Source organism: Thunnus maccoyii, chromosome 11 (genome assembly GCF_910596095.1).
Source record: "Thunnus maccoyii chromosome 11, fThuMac1.1, whole genome shotgun sequence".
Taxonomy (NCBI): domain Eukaryota; kingdom Metazoa; phylum Chordata; class Actinopteri; order Scombriformes; family Scombridae; genus Thunnus; species Thunnus maccoyii.
Genome location: NC_056543.1, coordinates 5,676,383 through 5,700,762, shown reverse-complemented (window position 1 = coordinate 5,700,762; position 24,380 = coordinate 5,676,383). Strand labels below are relative to the sequence as shown.

Here is a 24,380-nt window from a genome sequence, read left to right as displayed (position 1 = left end):
TATATATATATTTAGTGCGTAGTTACTCTTTAGAAACATTTCCTCATTATGTTGATAAAAAACATAACTTAGGTGCCATTACTTTCTTTTAGAACATGCAGTATTTTCTGTTGCAAATAAGCAGTATAAAACATAATTTTTAGGAGACAGGGTTTGATACCTTCAGACAGGCGTCCAGGAGGCATTCCGATCTTATGCCTGAACCTCCTCATCTGGCCTCTTTTATTGCAAATAAGCATTGGTTCTTTTTCAAGCTCCCTCTATGCATCTGGCCTCGACTCTAATGGTGTATTCAGACCAAACGTGAAGCAAATTTTTCACATGGCATGATTGCATACAAAGTCAATGTAAAGACGCAAATAGACCTGAATTTGCGCCGGGCGACGCAAGTTGACACAAATATGTGTCCGTGCGTTAAAAATGTTTTAACTCGAGCCAAAAATTTGCACTTGTTGCAGAGCTTTATGAATGTACTTTATAAACATACAGAGAGGACTGGGGTGCAGGAGAGATATTGGAGGGAAATAACAGAAGAAGAACAACAAGAACCGGAGTTCCTGGTGAGTTCAGACAGGAGTTAAACTGAACCCAAACACACAGACACACCCTGTGCTAGCTAGCTTGCAGTTAATGTACAGTACTGTACTTTGGCTGTTTGGGGCAAGTAATCACAAATGATCCTGGAGTCAAACTCATGCAAGTAACGCAAAGTGATTTTTCGTCTCGCATTACTCTGGACGTCCAAACACACCATAAGGATGAGTCCAGACACCTTGTGAACGAGTTTCATCTCAGCTGTGTCCAAGATCTCATTCTTGAGTAACACTACACTAAAGCTCATAACCATTAAAAACTGGGACGCAGATCAAATTGTTAATCGTTACTTCACCGTTATCCCCCCCCCCAAACTGCCTCACACTAAGCTCCAACCGTCAAAATGTGTGTTGGCGGTCACAGTGTAATGAAGCCAACAGATCCCCAACAGAGAAGCAATCCTGAGGCCACCAAACTGGAATCTCTCTCTCTCCTCGGCTGCACTTTGAAATCTTGTCCATGAGAACCACAAGCAGAAATTCCGTCAACATCCTCTGAGAATGCACAAATGTTAGTGTTCATTGTCAAGTAAGCTTAAAACTGGAAATAAGTTTTTTATTTCTCCTACTCAATAACTGTGATGGGTTTCCATGGGCTTGTCATGAATTAGATCCAACAAGAAGCTCACTTCAACACAACCACATATCATTTTTCATCTTGGCACAATCCCCAATCTCTTTGATGCTCCAGTTTGTTATGTTCGCTCGCCAAGAACGTTGCAGTTCATCACCATTCTGCTTCTTTCTATGGGGTGAAATTCACAGATGGTAGGCGGGTGCATGTCAGGATCTTTCAGATACTCCCATAAGGAATGGAAAGATGTATTATTTATCATTTCACTGTGTATGTGTGTGTGTGTGTGTGTGTGTGTGTGTGTGTGTGTGGCAGGGGCCTGGGGGGTGGCTGAATGATCTGTGATGTATATGTAATTGCCCCTTGAACTGCTCCTTGAATTGCCCCTGTTCTTTAATGTATGCATTTAGACAAATGCCCCTACCCACACATGCAGAACATCTGAATAATTCACATTTAAGAAGCTCTCCACACTCCACAACTCAGTATTATATCATCTTATAGCTCAATTCTCAACACACTTTTATTTTGGGGATCTTTAGTTGAATGTGCTCTAGTCAGACTTGATTTTTTGTGTACTTGTGTGTTTTAATGCCTGATACCTGATATGGGGGGCTTTTATGTCTGTAAATTGCCTAAAAGTTGGAGGTTGGAGGTCGGAGGTCGGGGTAGATGGACAGTGTACAAGATGCAGGACTCATAGCCACAGGAGGGGTGACTCCAGGTGGCTGGGGCTGCATATAGGCTCATTCGTGTTGTTGCAAGATTTTATTTCTTTCTGTGGCATGCAAGCCAGTCCTGCAAAAACAAACCTGACACATAAACATAGTGGAGCATACAATACTAATGTAACAGAGTCACAAAACCACAGTGACGCAACAGCTCTCTCTTTGTGATTTTTTTTTTTTTTTTACTGGAATCCGCAGTAACAGACAGTAAACATCAAGGAACCCCTCATGGACAGGTGGGTCTGTGTTTCTCTTGGTTACATCACTGACTGCATTCCACAATATATGTACATTGTACACATAACCAGAGGCAACAACTTTATGAAAAGAGTATAATTACATATTAACCTCGGCTACTAGGTACTAAACCCTGGAGGTTTACTAAATAACTAAAGTGATATAAAAATAAATAAAGCCACTCACCAACTTTACATTGTAGGATATAATACCAACACAAACATGTCGGTTAACATTATAAACAACCATTGTGTGTGACTTCTAGAACAAAAACTACATTTCCCATGCTGTGAGTATAAGCATGCATGCAGTGCAGCTCACTAGCAGTACCAGCTTCAGTTTAGTTCTACAGAAACAGCACAACAAAATGGTAATGTATTACATCTTACACTACTCTTAGTATCCTGTATTCGTACATTAACCTCAATTCATTTCAATGCTTTGATTTAATAGCTGGGAATTCTTTCCTGCCATGCACAGTGCCTTGGGGAAAAAAACATAGCATACAACCAATAAACCTCATAGCCAGTGTGGGGGGATATATCTCAGACTGTGAGGAAAGTCCTTCTGATCAAGGACACTGCAGTCCAGACCCCTCCACAGCTGAACACTCTGTCACAGCTCCACCAGAACCACTGGTATCACCCTCTGCAGCCGCCTCATCCAGTCAAGCCTCATCCACCAAGCCTCATTCAGTCAAGCCTCATCCACCAAGCCTCATCCAGTCAAGCCTCATCCAGTCAAGCCTCATCCAGTCAAGCATCATCCACCAAGCCTCATCCACTAAGCCCCATCCACCAAGCCTCATCCACCAAGCCCCATCCAGTCAAGCCTCATCCACCAAGCCTCATCCACCAAGCCCCATCCAGTCAAGCCTCATCCACCAAGCCTCATCCACCAAGCCCCATCCAGTCAGGCCTCATCCAGTCAAGCCTCATCCAGTCAAGCCTCATCCACCAAGCCTCATCCACTAAGCCCCATCCACCAAGCCCCATCCACCAAGCCTCACCCAGTCAAGCCTCATCCACCAAGCCTCATCCACCAAGCCCCATCCAGTCAAGCCTCATCCACCAAGCCTCATCCACCAAGCCCCATCCAGTCAGGCCTCATCCACCAAGCCCCATCCAGTCAAGCCTCATCCACCAAGCCCTATCCAGTCAAGCCTCATCCACCAAGCCTCATCCACCAAGCCCCATCTAGTCAAACCTCATCCACCAAGCCTCATCCACCAAGCCCCATCCAGTCAAGCCTCATCCACCAAGCCTCATCCACCAAGCCTCATCCAGTCAAGCCTCATCCAGTCAAGCCTCATCCACCAAGCCTCACCCAGTCAAGCCTCATCCACCAAGCCCCATCCAGTCAGGCCTCATCCACCAAGCCTCATCCACCAAGCCTCATCCACCAAGCCCCATCCAGTCAAGCCTCATCCACCAAGCCCCATCCAGTCAAGCCTCATCCACCAAGCCTCATCCACCAAGCCTCATCCACCAAGCCCCATCCAGTCAAGCCTCATCCACCAAGCCTCATCCACCAAGCCCCATCCAGTCAAGCCTCATCCAGTCAAGCCTCATCCACCAAGCCTCACCCAGTCAAGCCTCATCCAGTCAAGCGTCCTGTAAAGAAGACACAGTGAAACACTGGATTTTCTTAGGGAATATACAGACCGACAAAGGCAAAGACAAAGGGAGCTGGAGGACCGGGAAGAGAGAAGAAAACAGGAAAGACAAGAGCAACTAAACAAATCAACCCCCCTATTTTGCAAGATTATTGAAAAAAATAGACTCAGTTTTTGTTTTTTTTGTAAGCCATGTAGTCTATTGTTTTCAATACAGAGGTGTCCTTGGATCCTCATTTTGATCACCATTGTTTATCACCATTCTTAATTCATTTGTTTTGTATGAAAAAAGGGGACAAACTCAATTATCTTGCTGAAACATATAAACAATTTCAATCAGGAGAGACTCAGTTCCTTTATGAAGTAAATGATATTTATTGTGATTTATAGTGATGTCACCAGATATGAAAGGGGGAGGTGAATGTGAGAGTAGTATAGGATAACCTATACTACTACAGCATCATTAAGCAAAAATGAAAAGAAACGGTTGCATTGAGGCAGCAAAACTGAAAACTGTAATTATAAACTTGTCAGAGGAAACAGAGTTTAGACTTATCTCGATATAAAAATGTCCTGACAGCTCTGATGGAGTTGAGGATTCATTCTGAGAAGGACAGCTTTATTACAGTCTATTTCACTGTATAAACCTGGGATCTGCGTGTAACAGCTGTTGTGTAGGGAAAAAACACAGAACATTAATTACTCTTAATGACCGATCCTGTCGATGTGTCAGGAAGATAAAAAAATAATTTGTAGATGCACTTAGCATTTCTGCTGCTGTGAGATCACTGCAGGTATTTAATAAACTCAAACATTAATGTAACATGTTACAGACCTTGCCTGAAGCTCATTAATAGTTATATTTATAATACTGAAATCATGTTCCCGCGGCTATGTGTGCAACTCCAGAGTCAGGAAACAGCAGAGGAAGTAACTGCAGAGTGGACACAACCTGTTTTAACTTCTCCCGTCTGGTAAGCGCTAAACAGAACTATACGCCAAAACTACCAGACGCTAGAACAGTTTCTCTCTTATGAACAGTTAAATCAGTCATGTGGTGTCACAACAAATCCCTGTGCAGCAACCCTGTAACATTAAAATATCTACAAATTAACTAATAACTACAAATATTACAGTTTAACATACATATTATCCATCTTTGTCAAATGTGTATCTACAGTAAGAAGTCTGTATAGTATATACTAAATTATATACATGCATTCATGTACAATATATGTGATGTGGGCATCCTTTACACAGCAGCAGAGGTAAGGATGATGAAACTGAACTCCATCTTAGACAACGCATCCTGCCCTCTCTGTGGGGAGCTGATGCATCTACAAAGCACTTTCAGCCCGCGGCTCAGCATCCTGCTGTTCTTCCTGTTACACCGGCCCTGCCCCAGCAGGGATGACACCGAAGGAAGACACCTCTGAAAATCATACTGCATCGTTTTTTATTTTTTTTATTTTCCTTTGTGTCTATTACAGAATCAGCACAATATGCACTTTGTTTCCATATGTCATAATGATCTACAGATTGATCATTTGCAGATGAAGATTACAATGCTTGTAGGTATGTATAAGCATTTTCTGTGCCTGATGCATGACTGTGTGAATTTGTTTAGGTATTGTGGTCTCTGATTGTTTTCACTTGCTATACATTTTATATATTGTAACATTCAAATTCTGCACATACAATTATCTTTTTGCATTGCATTCATTATTAGTATAATTGTATTCTAATGTAATGTTGCACATACTGCACCTTTCACTTCTTTATCTCAAGTTGAATTGACTTTATTTGACTTCAGAAATACTGGAAATTAAATTTAACAGGCTGTTCATTCACCTATTTCTACATTTATATTTTTTTGAGTCCAGTTCAAGACTGGATTCATGCCTCAGTAAATCCTACATACCCCATCTTAATACTACATGTTGTTGTAATAAACCAGTTCATTGCAGCAAGTTGTTCCCGTCTTCTTTTATCTCATCCTGTATGTATGTAATGCAGGTCATATTTCAGACAAGGCTACAAAAAACCTGTTCAAATATGATTAGTATTTTGGTTATGATGGGTTTTTGGAGTATCCTGCCTTAGTATTTACATATGTACAGTGAACATCATGCCCTGCTCACAAAAACCAGGATAAGTCATGTTTTGAGAAGCTGGGGCCGTTTCACTAAAGTGACTTGTGAGCACGTCTTTCACATACAGTAGTTCACAAATGGTGGCAGCATCAAAAATTTGCAAGTCCTGGGACTCTATCATGCTCATGCATGTGCTAAAAGGATGGTGTTTATTTCATGAGTCAAAATAAGCGAGAAGAAAATTATCTCATGTTGCAAATTGCAGCTTAGAAAGAAATGATTGTGTCATGTAAAGCCTTTTCTCAAGCTTCTAGTCATTGAAATAAAGCATCTTTGACATTCAATTTCAATTCAATTCAGTGTTATTTATATAGTGCCAAATCGAATGTATGTAAAAATGTCGCCTACAAGTCAAAACCCAGGGCCTCAACCTGCTCTAAACACTGTGTTTGCTGTGTCACCTCTACTTCCTCCTGGTAATGACATCAGATCACATGCCCACAAACGCCCATCCATGCTGTAGTCTTGGTTGCTAAGGTTGTTCCATGGGTCATTCACGTTGTCCAATCACATATTTTGGATTGGATTAGGGGTCAAACATGTACAGATGTATTTGAGAAGTTCATATTTTGAGTAAAGAACTAGAGAAAATAAGTGAAATCCTAATACTACTGTTTATTTATGTAGTCTCCCGAGCCGCCAGAAGTCTGCAGATATAAGCAGCTTCTGGGAGCTAATCAATCAGAACAGAGTGGGCTCATCGGGAGGGTGACCTTAAAGAGACAGGAGCTAAAACAGCCTGTTTCAGACAGACACTGAACTGAGGGGCTGCATAAAGAGCTAGTATAAGATAAGGAAGGAGTTTTTTGAACTGCAAATCATACAAAGACATCCCAGTAGAGCCTCAGAATAAAAAATTAAAAAAAACAGACCTGGAAATGTGCATGTTATGTCCCCTTTAAATAGTCAGTCACACAACTAGTGCAGAAATTAGAAACGTGCGTGGATATTGAGGAGTCAAAGACATTCCTGCAGACTGCAAAATTTGATCACAAATCTGGAATATATTATTATTATTATCATGTACACAGGACAATAAATAACTGGGTTAATGTATGTTCCATTTAACTATCATATCCCAAATATGATCAAAGTCAAGATACAATATTTCTCATAACTGGGATGCTGGTGTACATATTCAGTCTTAGCAGCAGACTGAAACCAGACAGCTGTGGATTTATTGTTACATTCACTTACACACATGCTTGTTTACTGCCACGCACACACAGACACACACAAACTATGTTGTAAAGCTTTTCTCACAGAAGGTTGGCCATGCATTTCCTAATTAAATGTGATAGTGACCTGAAAACACGCACAGACACATGAAAGAGCACCACAATGGAAATAAGCTTTTAGTTTTATTGTGTTTTTATCCTCTATCTTTTATCTGTCTAACACACACAAACTTCAAGTGTTTGTGTGTGGATGCAGTTTCTAAAAATATGGTCATAAACTCTTAAAACAACCCTCTAACGGTTTTCTAAAAATAAATTACTCCTAATTGGCTGCTTTTGGACTTGTCTTGAGTCTTCAGAATGGGAGGTTCGGAGCTTTTTCCAAACTAATAAGCTTGACAAGACTTTGGCAATTATACTGTTTAATAAAGTAACTTTTTTTTAACAGTACAGAGATCTTTTAGCTGTTATACATGCAAATTATCTTATTATATAGTCTTGACTTATTTTAAACAGCACTTGCTGTTTATGTACATTTAATGTTTGGGCACAGTGTTTTGTATTTTTCTTGTTCTTGTTAATATGACAGGAGCTACCACTGAGGACACTTAAGCTATCTTCTCTGTATTTTTTCAGGGAATTGGGGGATTTTAGGGGCCTGTAGGGGGAGTTTATATTCTACAGCGTACTCATGGTGGGTATTATACAGGATGGTTCCACTATTTTTAGACTCAATTAGACTTGAATTTTGCTACGTATAGTCCTACAGAAAATAAACAAATAAAGGACTAAGTATTTCTCTACCAAATATACATGTGCAGTATGGGTAAGGCTTTAAACAACATGTAGGCCTTTGTATGGGGAAATAAAGTTTAAAGTGAATAATTAAGATGTGAAAATCCAAATATTTAGACAGTTTTACATTGTTTTTGGTGTCTTGTCCAAATCTTCTGAGGGGAATCGGGTTGCTGTATTGGGGGGGACTTGAAATCATGACCTCAGAATTTTTTAAAATTCTGACTACAACCCTGCTTGTGTTATCTTAACATTGAGCAAAGATAAAGGGCGACTTTACCAATTTTCAAATTGATTCTTATGGTTCCAATGAGGTGAAGTCCGTCTCTCTTCCCTGTGTTAAAATATCCCTCTTCATCCAGCTGCAAATGTCCACCAGTTGGCGCGTTTCGAGATCTGCCTTGGACTACAAACTACTTTTCTCATTGTTTGTTGTGGCACCTTCAAGGGTTGGCTCCAAACTCAGGGACCAAAACAATCCATCCGCCATGTTGTTTTCTCACTAGCGATAGGGAACAGGAGATACTAAAATATCAGTACATTTGGAAAAAAACTAGTTTCAATATGATGTTGGAATCAGAGATGTGGCGCTTTTGTTACGACTCTGAATATTGTACTAGACACATCAGAGTATGGAGGAGGAACCAGCCACTGGAGCTTTGTTACAGCAGCAGCTGAAAGACAGGCGCTGGCTTTGCAGCATCGCCTGGTGCCCGGTGATGACTGGCACGGTGTCTGTGGCAGATACACCACGATGGAGACGGAATTAAAAACTCTTCTGCAACAAACTTCACGGTGCTTAGTTTCTTTTGGATAAACTTTGTTATTCCACACTGCTACAATAAAACTGGACTCGATGAGGAAAAACTTTTTGTGAATTAAAATAAGCCTTGGTAAATAAAGAGATCTAATGCTTTCCCTCTTAGAGCAATAAGGGAATCTGCAGTGTTTTCCTCAGTTTACATCATAAGGCACCAGTTTTGAAAATAATTGCACATTTCTACTACATACAGTAGGTGACCTAGTTTTAAGAAATCATTGAATTTACAGCACTGAAATTCCTCTTTAAGTAATGTAAGGATATCATTTAAACCATATAAAACATAACAGAAGACTATCAGGTAATGGTGTCAGTCCTTCAGGATCAAATAGCAACTAAATCAAATACTTAATACAATGTTTCTTTGTCAGATGTGATAGCATAATGATAAAATGACATATTGTATGAAATCAACCTCCCTCTGGGCACCCATTACATTAACCACTACACTATATTGAGTATATTGGCTAGTGCATTAAGATAATATGTGCTTATTCGCTCTAAAGTAGCTGCTACAAAGTGCTTAGCTGTGATTAGATACAAACACTCAAGACTATTCTCATTTCACGCTATATTATTTATATTGCATGCAATATACATAACAGCATATTGTAAATTTGTAATGATTTTTATATTTTATGTAGGCGTGTTCACTTCTCAGTTATATCACTTTCAAATCTTCACATACTGAATCTTTCTGTGCAGTGAGAAGGCAGAAGTCCAGGATTTTACCGGCAGCCTGACAGGAACATATACTTTAGTCGTTGTGGGGATAAACCTGTGACTTTATTTGGTAGAACAAGGCATAAAACACAAAGCTTTAACCACCTATTAAAGGGGCACTCCAGTGATTTAGTCTTGCACTTCTATAAAGTTGTGGTACAAAGAATGGTGGCAAAAAGAATGGTTAAAATCAAAGCAGCAGAGGCCTTGATATAACTTTTAGGGTCGTTTTCAAACCTGTAGTTTGTTCGCTCTGGTCCCTATCAGTGGATTGAGGTTGGTTCCCACCACAAATGAACTGCTCCAGAATGTGTTTGTGACCAGAGTGAGAACACTTCCTCAAAGGGTGTCTGTGCGATTGTTTTGGTCAAAGACCCGAATACGATTGATGTGTTCAAATCTACCCAAACAAATCGCATTAAAAGGAAAAATGACCTAGATCAACTAGACTGAACAATGCAGGCTTGAAAACACCGTAGTCTCTAGAGTGGGTCAAGTTCCAAAAACACTTGACCCTATATTTCCCATAATGCAACTTAATAGCGTCTTTCATCAGTAATGTCATGGGTTACTTTTTCAGACTTTGAAAAGCTTCTTTAGAGACATTTTGCAACAGTTTTCACAGGCTGGGTTATGAAAACTGAGCTTCATGTGTGATAATGATAATGTTCCCCTTTAAGTCAGTATCATTTTGCAGATTGTTAATCTACTGTTTGATGAGTCCTTGAAGTTTTAGTTGTGCAACATCATTTTAATAGTAAAATGATTTAACAGCAGAAACACTTTGTAGTTGCATAATGTGACAAAATGACAGATAGTCAAACATTTTGGCAACATCTGTCTATCATGAATGCCATTTGTCAATATGATACAATCTAGTACACAACTACAGCCTGAACAATTAACAGAGCACATATAGTATATAGATGTATATCAACACCTCTGATGAGTCTGTTTATGTATTCTTCAGTGAGACCATTAACCAAAACTTGCTAATTCATTCGAAGCTGCTCCTAATTATGACGCTGAATCTGGCAGCTCATTAAAATGTGTTTCCTGAAGTATCACTGTGGCTGGCCACCGAGTTAATGCATTCTCATTTTAGCACATACCAAGGGACCGGCTGTGGTAACTGGATGTACTGCCCGGATTTCAGGACAACACAAGTAACCAGATCATCCATAGCTTAGAACAGATTTGCAACTGACCCAAATTTTGTGTAATGCTGAAAATGTTGATTGTAGCTTTGCTCTGCTCTACTTTGTATGGGTGACTTTTTGGGTGTTTTCTTGTGTCTTGGTTAAAATTAAGTAAATAAATAAGGACATACAATGGATAATTAATTAAATGCTGTGTAAATAGTGCTAATAAAAGCACAATTAAGATCATAGTGGCTATTTTTGTGCTTTTGTTTTCCAGCTTGTTTTACTTATAATGATGTATTTTATTTATAATGAGAGTTTTGTGGTGCAGCTGTTTCCTCTGACAACAAGAAAAATGAATGAAGATTGCACATAAGGAATTTTACTTTGTTAAAAAATGATTTTCCCCCACAAGCCACAGTGACAAATTGGCAAGTATACACATAGAAAACATGCAGATGCAATAGCAGGGCCTCAGTGGAAACCAAAATCTCTTTGTGAATTGCATTTTGTCATCGCTGTTTCTGCTCCAACTATTTTATTTTTCTGTGTGAGGCTGAGGACTCTTTGGATGCTTGCCAGACGGCGGCTGGAGCTCAGCATGTGTCAATTCAAATCAAAGTCTCTGTGCATCAGTTCAGTACATTACAACATTATTACAACATTACAGTAAGTGGGCTCCACAGTAGCGATGATGGTTGTGGCTATTGATGACAATCTAGCAGAGTGCATCAATAATGCAAGGTCTTATCTGCACTCTTCTTGAACTGTCTCGAAATAAAACGAGCAATGTGAGGGCAAAGATGGACATTGTGAATTCTCTCTGAAGGTAACTGCTCAGACTTTCAATTACTTGTAACACAGAGGAAGCACACAATCCTTCAAAAAATATTAAAAATGAAAAGTTTCCTTGGGCTGCATATTGATTATTTGATTCTCTCTAGGTTGCTCTGCTTACATTCAGAGTGTGCATTTGTGATGTGTAATACCAATTTTTATGTCTTTGTACTTCTCAGTTTTATTGCTTAAATGCTGTTTTCAGTTGCTGTAATATCTATTTATTTATTTGTCCTTGATTGGTAGACTTCTGCATTACTCCAGCTTTTAACAGACAGCTTTGTGGATGATTGAATTTAATGAGTAACGCTAATAATGCTAATGCTCCAGCTGTATTACTCCTTCCTGGTTTGTTTGGTATAAATACAGGCAAATCATGAATGCGAATGTCTACCTCAAATACTTTTAAAGTTATCCTGAAGAAAGTACCGAAATGAATGCATTCGACTATGTTGCACAGTAACACAGCATCTAATGGTGACAAAGTCAGGCCTTTCTCTGTTTTAACTAATAACGGTGGGAGGCAGGGATATGCTAGGTGTCTAAACTGCCAAAACTACAAGAAGAATGACGTCCCTACTTTTTTTTAGTAAATATGTTAAGCCAGATATAATATACCTATCTGAATAGCATATTTAATTGAGGAGCTGTGATCTCTTCTTGGATCCCCACCTCCTCAAACCCAGACATTTATAAATTTGCTACAGCAAGAATGTTGAAAATACAAATTCCCAGATAGAAGGGACATTTTTAGTAACATTAAGGTGGGAAAAAAACACTCAGGATTCTCGCTCAACATTTTGAGTGCTATATTGCAACAATACTACTGAATAAGATGGTGGTCAGATTTTCTGATTTACTTACATTATCTTACAGCCACCAGTGACAGCACTGAGTTGTGTTGTGATGTGAGGTAGGGATGTGCAGAGGGCCCAGTATTTGTATTTGTATCTGTATTTGTTGAGGCAGCAAAATTATTTGTATTTGTATTTGTATTCTGAACAAAAGTGGAAAGAGGCTTAAAAATCCTGTTTTTGTTTTTATTACGCTTTTAATTTTAGAAAATTTAAGTGTTACAATAAGTGTTCATGAAGCTTGTTCATGATGTGTGTGTCAGTAGCTCAGCTATATATCTGGGGAACACCCCCAACTCCGGAAGTGATGTCCAAATTAGGAAATATGCGTCATGTAGCAGGTGGATGTGACTCCCCTCATTAATACCTGCTGATAGGGGTGACTGCGGCTCAGGAGGTAGAGCGGGTCACCCACTGTCTCTGGCCACATGTCGAAGTGTCCTTGGGCAAGATACTGAACCCCAAATTGCTTGTGAATGGTTAGTTCCCTCCGATGGGCAGGTTGGGACCTTGCATGGTAGCCCCTGTACCCATTCAGCGTATGAATGTGTGTGAATGTGATTTGTAGTGTAAAAAGCACTTTGAGTGGTTGAAAGACTAGAAGGGCGCTATACAAGTACAGTCCATTTACGATTGTGATAGATGTAACAGCGGAGCAGAAGAGAGACACTGAGATAGCGATGTAACCGACTTGCGTGCTGGTATTTGACATGGTTTATTTTTCTTCCCGAAAACAAACAATTTTTTAATAATATTTTAATATAAATTTAATAATATTTGTATGAAAGAAATACTCGTAAAAATCCTTCACCATGTATTATTTTCTACGGTTTGCATTCTAGAAAAATAAATCAAACTGACATACAGGAAACTAAGATATCACTATTTATTTTATTCATTTTTATTAATGTGATCTCTCGCAGAAGCTCGTTTGAATCTGAGTTGTGTCACATCCTATTTTTATATCGCTGAGTTTGTCTTCAAAGGGAGAGCAGTACAAACTGAACACGAACTTTCCCAAAATAGAAACACAGTTGAATATTAGCACTGCATAAATTTATGTAGACTCATTGCAGGTAAATATTGTTAATTTATTTGCACACCATCCCTTTGGGATATGGAAGTTGAACTTAACATGTGGAAAACAAGAACTCCGAACAATAACAACAGCATTGGCTGCAGGGATGAAAGTCTAACTGAAGACTGAAATTTGGAGCTTTAGAAATCATTTGATCTGTCAGAAAGGTGCAGATATCCTCCAACAAGCTCAAAAAGCCGAGCCTGATTCATTTCAGATGTGTTGGCAAAGGAAAGGGAGGTGAAAATGCTTTTCCACAAGGTAACGCAAGCACACACGATACCTTGGACCAGTTTTAGACAGTCATGCAATGGGCGATGATGTATGAGCAATTCAACTACTGTAGTTCAGCTATCATGTCTGTGCACACTGCAGAATTCAAAACACAATATTGGTTTTAGCATCAGTGTGTCACTCTGTCAAAATTCATCTCTGCAGCATGTCTACCGTGGCCTAACAGCCTCGAAACAGCGGAGTGAACAATATGCATAAAGACACCTGCTCCGTGGCTCAACGCAACAAATTGCTTCACACCCGTAGAGCAACTTAATGAATCCCGGCAGAGAGGAAAAAACATCTGGCACAGTTAGACTGCATCAGCTCCAATCTCAGGGTAGCTCCGTGTCTAAAAGTATTTTTTTATTCTCCTCCCAGAGAGAGCCAAACATCACATCACCTCTGTGCCATCTCTAATTCAATGGATTTTTTATGTTCACAAGCTGCAGAGTCAACGGATCCCGCTCAGCACATTGTACTGTAGAATATACACTGAGTAATGAAGTGTGTCAAAGCAGACATCTTTATACATGATCCATTTACAGACAGGGTGCTAATCAATTAGCAGAAGAGTGTCTTTGTACCGAGGGAAAACTGAACTGTTGGCCGGATGATAGATGTGCTTTTCACTCGGCTAAACGGAATGATATATTGTAATGGTATTGGATATGCATAGAATAAAACTCCACTTCCATTAGCTTTGCTTTTATTCAAACTTTTATTTTGACCATTTTAAAGTCTGTTTTCTGTTGATAATGGAGTATTAAGTTTCTATTCTGAACACTAAATATGTAATATGTATTATAAATACACTTACTCATGAATGCTGCTCACTGTAGAGACATGATTCTAATTTTTAATCTTCCTGTACTCACTGTGGTGAATAACTACATGTGAAATTAAAATCGCCCCTGGTCATGGGAGCAGTCAGTGAACTCCTGCTGTTGGTGCTGCATACCTCACCAACATGTCAGCCTTTTTAAGATCCTGTCTGCAGTGGAAACAGTCATTACAATTAAGTTCTAGTTGGATTTGGGTGCATTTGCAGTAACATGAAACTGATGATGAAAACAGAGATGAAATACAATGAGGGAGGGGCGTGAACCCATGGAGTGCTGCGCCCCAGGATTTTTGACGAGCCCCCAGGCCACAAACACACACACACACACACACACACACACACACACATACACACATACAGCAATGCTTCCTCTTGAGTCTGACTGGTTTATGAGGACACACAAAACTCAGAGACAGATACAACACAATCACTCCCTGATTCTCTCTCATTGGCTGATGGTATTTACGCCAACACTCAAGTCACGCGAGTCTCAAAACATTGCTGCACACCAGAATATGTAAAAGGTGCGTCAGAGGAAAGCACAACTCAACTAAGATTGACAAAAAACGCACATTTTCTCGCTTACAGCTGGAATATTTATGAGTTCACAATGTTTCGGTCTGCCCAACCTTCATCAGGTGTGCTAGAATTAAGAAGTCATGCACAGACCCAGACCGGACATCAGGAGCACCAGGAGGATTTCTGCAGGCCAGATGATGAATATTAAAATTAATAAATGTCTTCATATATCCTAAAAAGCTGCGGTTGTGGTGTCCTTTGAGCACAGTAAACAAAGGTCACTGTTGGGACAAGAACATACAATTTGGAGACTGATTAATTGACCAAATTGAGAATTAAATTCACGCTTTAATGTTTCCTCCGAACATTAAAGGTTACTTCGAGGAGGTGGTGCTCAAACGAGGTTATGTTTTATATTAATAAAAGTGTTATCTTACAGCTAAATCAGTAATTACTGTAAGTGGTACTACCTGCATGTATTGCATCAATTTATCAATTTTTGCATCAGTCTCCACTGTAATTACTATTAATGGCTCCAGATTGACTGCTGAAGCCCCAGCAGTGGTTTTACTGTGAATCCAGGCCTCGGGAGAGAACTTAAGTTTGTGCAGTGAAATATTTCCTCAATGCATGATAATGATAATGATGATACCTCAGCTCAGGATAATACAGAGTACCGATCCGATACCAGTACTTTAGCTTTTTACCAAATATAAAATATAAGGTAACATGAGGCAGAGCCTGCTGTGGCACTGACAACTGAGGCAGCAACCTGCTGTGACAGGAAACACTGAAAGCCTGTAATGACATTGGCAAAGAATCTGCGTCATGATCGATTCCTGGTTCGCTTAATAACGTCAGCATTGATGTCCATACCAATCTGCGTCGTGTATTGAATCATTTATTCCCTAATGGACGTAATGACACTTGATTTAAAAGCAGAGTAGGAAGATGTAAACAAGATAAAACAGCTAATACAACTTAAAAAGGGCACAAAAAGACAGGAACTGGACAAGGACATCAGAATAAATGAATCAAAACACTAAGATGCAGTTCTCTGAAAACTGTAAGATGACAATTAAGATGAATAGGTTGGATATGACATCCATCTTCCTCTCTTTTGTGTCATGTTGACTGTGGCATCATATTCAATTGAATTACTGAATTGCAGACAGATTATTAAAGACATAGTTATTTATCTTAGAGAATATCAGATCAGAAAGAGAATGATATCGAGGGTTGAGAAGACTTCCAAAAAATCATCCCTTTGGATTGTAATGGGGATTAGTGGGTGTCAGTTTTAGAAGTTGATTCATATAATTTGCTAAAGGGCCAAATGGATTTAACTTCTCTTAAGAGCTGGCTTTATCAAAAATAATAGATATTAAATCCTCACATAAAGTAAGCTGTTACAACTTGACAGTTCTGAAAGTCATTTCATAGTCACAACCATTTTCAATAAGAATGAGTTCCTAAGAGTATTATCAATATTAAATGAAACAACTAACTGAAATGTATTAGCATAAACTCCCAGTGTGGTATTCTTTTATTTTCATATAATCACTACAGTTATCCCCTTTCCATAGCTGTACTTATAAGACAGTACTTTTTCAAATACTAGGTCAAACATCATTAAAATCTTATAAAATTTCTCTATAGTACATGTGTTACAGGCTCAGTTCTCAATTCATCACAGCTGTCTTACTGCGGGGCTTATTCCCTTTGTGGATTTAGTGTCTCTGCCTCTATTCTCTCTGTAATTACAAAAAGTCTTAAATAGACCCGTGCATTAATCATTTTCTGTCAGCCATGTACCCGTACTGTACGATGAAGTGTGTCATTGCACCAGTTCCGAATGCAGCAGCAGACAATCCTCAATTCCAGAAAAGTGGAAATGGGATCCTGCTCATTGCTTTGAATGTAGGTTTAAGATATAGACTCTATATTCTGACACATACTGTATGTACCCATAAGCTGAATGATTATGTTTAATGTGCGTTTTTAACACAGTTAAAATATAGCATTGGAATTTTACTTTGAGCTCCAAAACCAAGCATAATTGCATTCTTTACACTGTCTGAGGGCTTTTTTTATGGGTTTCTCAGGTTTTTGTGTGCGATTCATCTCCAGTTTGCAAGGAAGAGAACACTTCGATATGCAGCTCTGCAGGATCTCCTCTCTATTTCCTCTTCAAGAACATTCACAATCCCTTGTGTATCCCCTTACCCTTGGCCCTATACCATCACTGCTCCTCCAACTCTCTTCAGAGACCTCTGTCTCATTCATAATTAATGGCCAACATATAAAAAAGGTGAAGGAAAGCACCCCCTGAGAGCGAGCTTGAAAACAGGCTTGAAGAGTTGCATGTTGAAACAGAATGGTAATGTGAGAAAGGTATAAGAAGAGAATTAAAGCATGGTGCAGCATAAGCCAGGGTTGTGATTAGATCATCTTCCACTTGAAGAGAAGTCAGAGAGGTAATCAGAACGGAGGTATGAAGGTCTACCCAGCTAATTCACCGTGGACAAAAAACAAATAGTCCCACCTGTCCTTTTATGACAAAGTAAACATTCACAAGTGGATGATGTACAATGCTGCTGTTTAAGTACTGCTTGTGTCAACAAGTCCTTCAAATTGAACAACCAACTATGTGGTTTGAACATGTGCTCTCCAGAACAACACATAGGAGTGTTTTCTAATCTGGCGCCTCAGCAGTAGTCGGCAGGACAACATCATTTTTCTGTGCTTTCGAAAACTGTTACAAATAATTAAAATAAATAATGATGTTTTGTGATGTGACAATGCTATGATTGTGGTCTCGTTAGGTTTAGGCACAGAAACCACTTGGTTAGGTTTAGGTTATGACCATGGTTTGGGTTAAAGTGGTCACTTTGTTAAGGTTAGAGCAACGTGTGAGTTAAAGTTACAACTACTACTAGAAAACTAAAGTGTTACAATGAGTGTTCATGAATAAACAAGCTTATGGAGGAGGTCCCCACACCGGGCCTTGAACTGGAGTCTCCCAGATCATAGATGACTGTGCTGACTACTGAGCTAAAACCTAGCACATCGCCACTATGCAGATAGATCTGTAGGTATTTATAAACCCATAACACAGAGACAGCACAGTGTGAAACATGTAGGGAAGAACTTCAAAGGCGATTCTTGCTTTGTACTTTTCATTTATTGCCTATTTTTTACAACCTAACTTTGTGGAAAGGAGAAGGGGAACAACAGGTTATGGAGAATCCCTTGGGAGCACTTAACACCTGTCAGTAGCTCAGCTTTATCTCTGGGGAACATCCCCAACTCCAGGAGTGATGTCCAAATTAGGAAATATGCATCATGTGGCAGGTGGATGTGACTCCCCTCGTTGAGACCTTCTGATAGACGTAACAGCGGAGCAGAGGAGAGAGACTGAGTGTTAGTGATGTAACCGACTCCCCTCAGCTTTACAGAGATTTATAGTGAGTTCCAGCTTGTTTATCTGTTCAGCTGCAACTTTACTGTTTTGGTTCACTCTCAGCGCTCTCATAGTGTCGTTATCAGTCACAGCAGGAAGCTGTTTTCAGGAAAAAAGCTTTAAAAGCACACTGTACATTACCTGCTCAGTGGTAAACGGCAAACAGACACAGTTAGTGACTAGCTGGTGAACATAGTGGCACATTTAGCAGCTAAAGAACCTGATATGTCCCTCATATGGTCTTACATTCACCAGGTGGACAGAGACACGACTTCAAATGAATAATAATGTCGCTTGGTAACATCAGCTTGATGTGGAAATAAGCAACTGTTTGCTAACAAGTTCAACAAATCAGATGAAAAGGTGAATTCATGTCAGTGCTGTGTTCACAACCTCTTTCCTCTGCCCTTAAGTGACCAAAACATCTGTTAATGCAGGTATAATGATTTTGTTATCTTGAGATAGCAAATGGTGCTCATATTTTTTGAAACATCAATCATGTTTTCTCATAATAAATGGATTGCACTTACAGTATATAGTACTTTTCTGCCTTAATGGACAAAATGCTTCACAATTTGCCCCTCATTCACCCATTTTTACCAATGTGTTATGCAAGGTGCTGACCTGGCTAGTGGGAGCAACTTGGGGTTCAAGGACACTTCGGCATGTGGTCAGGAAGGGCAGGAGATCGGAACACAAACCCTGTAATTAACGGATGACCTGCTCTACCTCCTGAGCCACAATCATGTCACAATTTAGATCAGTGTCTCATTATCTTGGTACAAGGTCGCCTCTACTAAACCCTGTCTCCCAGAAATTCTGTTTCCCCAATTATGTGTTGCATGGAAACACACAAAGCGCAGGACTTTGATGCAGCAGTCCTACATGTGGTTATGTTCAAGCAACAAAAACCACTTGATTAAGGTTCAGGAATGATTGTGGGTTTTGGTTAAATGTTAAAGTAAACACATCTTGTCTCCTGCTTCAAGTCACTTTTGATGTTTTCAATATAAAACCTTGACCACCATCTTTCCTTAACCTTAACCAAGTGCTGTGAGTGCCCAAACATCACCACAAAAACATTAATCATGCTGCAGTTGATACAAACAGATGCTGTGTTATTAGGATATAAATGTGGAGATTTTCTGATGTGTTCTTCTGTGCCGTAGACCTCCATTGTTGTCCAAAAATGATTAAAAGCCACACCGATGCACTGGGTGACATGTTCCTTCACCCTGAAGACAATGGTTATGTTAGTCTGTTTGGCTTCAGAGACTAATAACAACAATCACCTTTTCGGTCTCAGGAGAGTAGTTCCTGTAAGGCCACTGCGCAGGAACATGGGAACGTGGTTACACACACAATACCTGTAAGTAGGATCAATTCGTTGGTTTGCCTCTGCACATGAGATTTGTTGACAATATGAAAAATATAGAAAATTGTCAGCTTCATCCTTTAATAGAAAGCAGAATTTTTCTTTTAAAACATACTTGCTGTTGCTGAATTTCTGGCTGCCTGAGTTGCTCTGTTCATTCTTTATAGGTGCGTGTTGACCTAAGAGTAGTCCATATTTCAATCCTGTTCCCTGTTTCCATCATGATGCTCTTCATGACATCACTCCACAATTATGTGTTTGGGCAAGGGAAAAATAACTTAAAGCATAAACTTACATTATCTCACAAAGCAGTCTTATTAAAAAAAAAAATTAGGTCATTGGAAAACAAATTCATACTGAGCGGTTTCATTACTGTGGTTATTGTTATGTGAAAATGGAAATGTGAAATGGTCAGTTAGCCATTACAGCCTGGACGTCTTTTTCCCCCTTTTTTTTTTTTTTTAAAACTAGGACACCATCTGCAGTTATATTTTCTGTTTGGAGAAATAACAATTTCCTATTACAGAAATAAATAAAAGTAAAATGATTAACTTCCACCAGCCAAGCTCCAGGAGCATAGACAGTTCTGGGGATCCATCAAAGAAAGAAAACAAGCACTGTGTTCGTCTCATCTGTTAAGGAAACGATTGCATCCCCTCACACTAATATCCCTCCTCCGTATAGGAGGTAAGAAGAAAAAAACAGATCAGTCGGTTGTGGTCACTGCTAACGAAGACAGCAAATAATGCCATCTTGCTTTGTGGGGAGTTTTTATTTAACGATTGTGAGTGGCTGTCGAGCTGGCTGGCACAAGTGCAACACATCAGAAGTTTGTTTGAATAGCCTTTGCTCAGTGAGGCATTGAAATTCTGAACAAAAAAATGAAGCTGTGACAGTTTCAGAATGTACAAATAAACATCCAGACTCTCTCTCTAGGAATAGAAGGGAATATGAGTGATGATCGAAAGGGAATTGAGGGAGAGATACACTTTGCTCTTCTATTTTCTGATGCTGATTGAGGGAAGTAGAGACAACACATCTCTCTGATCAGTAGACTGATGGAAAGATTGTGACATCAGGAGGTCAGGTTTGGACTGACACAGCACTACTCTCTGACCAGGACAGAATCCTCCTCCGCATGCACTGCAAAGCTCTTGGCTGCATCAGCAGGGAATAACTCTGTCATGTAGATCAAAGAGAAATCGATCATCATACCTACATATGGATGAGAGCAGAATAGCAGCGAGGAAAAGATACGACAGATTAAAAAGAATTACTGAGTGAACAAAGTCAGAGTTGTTCTGTGCTGTCACCGTAGACGAACGTCACACACATCGCCAGGGCATTCATTTAGTGATCCTGCATCTATGTATTGCTTTCCGAATACAAATTTGGACTTTATTTGCTGTCAAAAAAAAAAGATCAAATACAACCTAGAAAAAAAAATATTCCAGATTGTGCCGAGGAAATGAGTGTATTAATATACCTCAGTCAACAGAGGCAAAAATAGAGAGACTAAAATAAGAACAGGTTTTGAAGAAAAAAAAAAAATTGTTATGTAACATCAAGCACATTATCCGCGGGACACAGATTATAAAAGAGTCAGGGGGATTAGTACACTTGGCACCCATGTCGGCAAGGACCATGTGGCAGGACTGAAAGCACAGAATCAGCTTATTGTAGGGATGGAGAGCTTTTTCTGTAAGCATATCCACCGTAGCAGCTGATCTCTTTTAACAGATTTGATGTGTAGTGGTGGGGAAGGCACATTCCCTTTTTCTTTAAAGGGAAGTGCATTCAAGAAATATACCGATTTAACAGTCATTATTTATATATTTCTGTGAAATTACAACAACCTACAGAGCTGTGCAATCTTATCAATGCTTATTGCCATTTTTGTCACCATTTATATATAAAATGTAGCTTTCTGGCTATCTAGGATGATGACATCCCCATTCTTAATCTGCCCACAAATCTCTGATTGATCGATTGTTTGTCCCATTGACAGCCATCAATGGGTGTAACACCGAACCTGTTCTAATCAGTGGACAAAGAGATGTCGGAGATGTGTGCAGCCATTCAACTTTTCTGGAACCAGAAGCAGAACATCACTCTGAGTCTGGGTGTGAACCATACCACTGATCCCATAGCTCCAAAGCAAATATTGATTTGCAGCCAATTATAAATATACAATATAACCTCCTTCCTCTGTAGCCTTAAAAAAAACAAACACAAAGGCTGACAATTAAGAGAAGTATTTGCAAAATAAACATCATAGTGGTTGATGCCCACAAGCACACACTCACTGAAGCAAAAAGAGTTTTCACACACTTTGTAGAGCACATATACAACACAACATGGTGGTTGTTGGCGTTCTCTTCTGGGCCATGACCTTCAACCCACTAGTTTGTTGTTGCGCTCCCTTATTTGAACCTCATTCCTCAAGCTTTGCACACGAGAGAATCTCCCCTAAGTTCAGTTTCTCTGCTCGCTTGCTCAATCTAGATGGTTAACCAATCAAACCAACCTCTCTTGTCCCACAGCACTCTTCAAAAGGTTTTTAATTATTATGTGGTTGGAGAATAAAGGCTCGGCAGTCACAGATGAGAAAGGCCACTTCTAACTGAGGGTCGCTGTTGAGAATTCCACCGTAAGCCTTTTAGCTAGACCCAGCATGCATCTGTTTGTTGTGAGTGTGTTCAGTCCTCTTATAATGCTGTCTCTTGGCTGATGCCAGCTTAGTCTTGTTCTATGGTTTTACTGTCTGCTGCTGTACAGACCTGTGCTTCCTGGTGACATTTTGGTGTTCAACTGTTGGACAGTGACACATTTCCTATCACACCTCGACCTTTCATGCATCAAAAGGCCACGTCTCCCACTTTCTAAAACAGGATACATGCTTTAAAGTGGATGCAGTAACCTTCAAATGCTATGTGATAAGCTAACAGAAGAGAGGGCCTTTACTTATTGATGTTGAGATTCACCAGGTACTATCAACACGTTCTCACTCCCAACTCGTCACATATCGAAGCTTGGTTTGGACCCCGTGGCATCACTTTTTAACGCACGGGTTACCCCTTTAGCATCATGGCAGTCACTGTTAAAAAATAATTAGAATTTATGGTGTGACAACATGGTGGTTAAGGTCTGGTTAGGTTTAGGCACAAAAACCACTTGGTTAGGATTGGGGAAAGATCATGGTTTGGGTTAAAATAAAAAATAAAATAAAAAACTGCAAGGTGGTCTCGAACCGTGCTCTGTGCTGTGATTTCCAACTTTCTGTTCCAATGTTGCAAGCCATCCACCAACCCCTCCATCTCCTAATAAGAAAGTCAGCTTATATAGATGTCATGTGAAGTACGTCACCTCAGAAATGTTATCAGATGTATTGTTGAAATGTTAATATGCTACATATTACAGATGTTGAAATGTAGATATTCAACGTATCTGTGGTTTGCAGAAATGTACAATGCTAATGTTTTATTCTGGCGACCAGGCTGAAATTTTCTCACCTTCTATAGAGATCATCGGTCTCATGGCGTCTTTTTCAGACGTTGTGGGAGTTCAATAGAAGTCTACTGGACTACCCTGCACATTGAAAAATGGTGCTAAAGGGGTACCCAGTGTGTTAAAAAGTGACGCCACGGGGTCCTGAACAAGCTTTGGTATGTGACGAATTGGGAGTGAGTGGCTGCATGCTGTTGGATAGTTTCCAGTACAGCTAAGAGTCCTGGTACTTTCACTATGTAACAGATCAGAACAAGGTATAATGGGAAGACACCCAGAGAGGCCTCCATCAACATTTCCTGTCTCCCTCAAACTACAACACTGTGAAACACATTCCAAACATTTTTCAAGGTAATTATCCTAAAATGTCACTACAGTCAAACACAGCTTGCAGGTAATTTCAGGCAATGGTTCGGGCTGGCTGTCTGCATGTAATACCAACATTGATGCTTGGGTTAAATTACTGACAGCAAACCTTGTAGGGGAAACGTATTTTGGAAGTTTATTTTCCATAGAACAATAATAGCACAACACTACGATAAGTAATAAGGGGAGTAGAATGCCAAGACATTTACTATAAATGCCAAGTGCAATGCCTTTTTGTCTGAGCAGAAAAAAACACACCTAGGAAATTGCTTGTGATGACATAGCACTGGTCAGAGAAGTAGTCATTCTTAAAAGGACTTTTGGCGATTGGTTACAGCGCTTTTTTCTAAAACTGCACACTGAAATTGGCAGCAGTAAAAAGCACAGTAACAATGGCAATATGATTACATTAGATGCAGCTGATCCATTTCCTGGTTTTCAGGGTACAAAATGGTACAGCAGATCTCTATACCAGAGGGAATAAATACACAGTGTTGCACATTATTTAAACTTGATTCTCAGAGAGAGAAAACTGGCAAAATGACTTCCTAACAGCCACTTAAAGCAAAAATTGAAAATACTATGCTTTTGTCTTTTGTCAGATTGTCAGTTTTTGAAGGAGCAGCGTTGTTCTCTACTATTGGTTGACCTCATAGACTACATTATTAACCCTGATGATTGAATTTATATACAAGGGCTGTAATTA

General features: G+C 39.6%; 1 long non-coding RNA gene across 1 annotated transcript; it reads left to right on the top strand.

Moving 5' to 3' along the window:
- Window position 1: 1 nt before the first annotated feature.
- LOC121907451 lies at window positions 2–2,621 on the top strand. The gene is made up of 2 exons (XR_006098877.1): window positions 2–2,131; window positions 2,586–2,621. It is a non-coding gene; the product is annotated as an uncharacterized LOC121907451 (long non-coding RNA).
- Window positions 2,622–24,380: the final 21,759 nt, after the last annotated feature.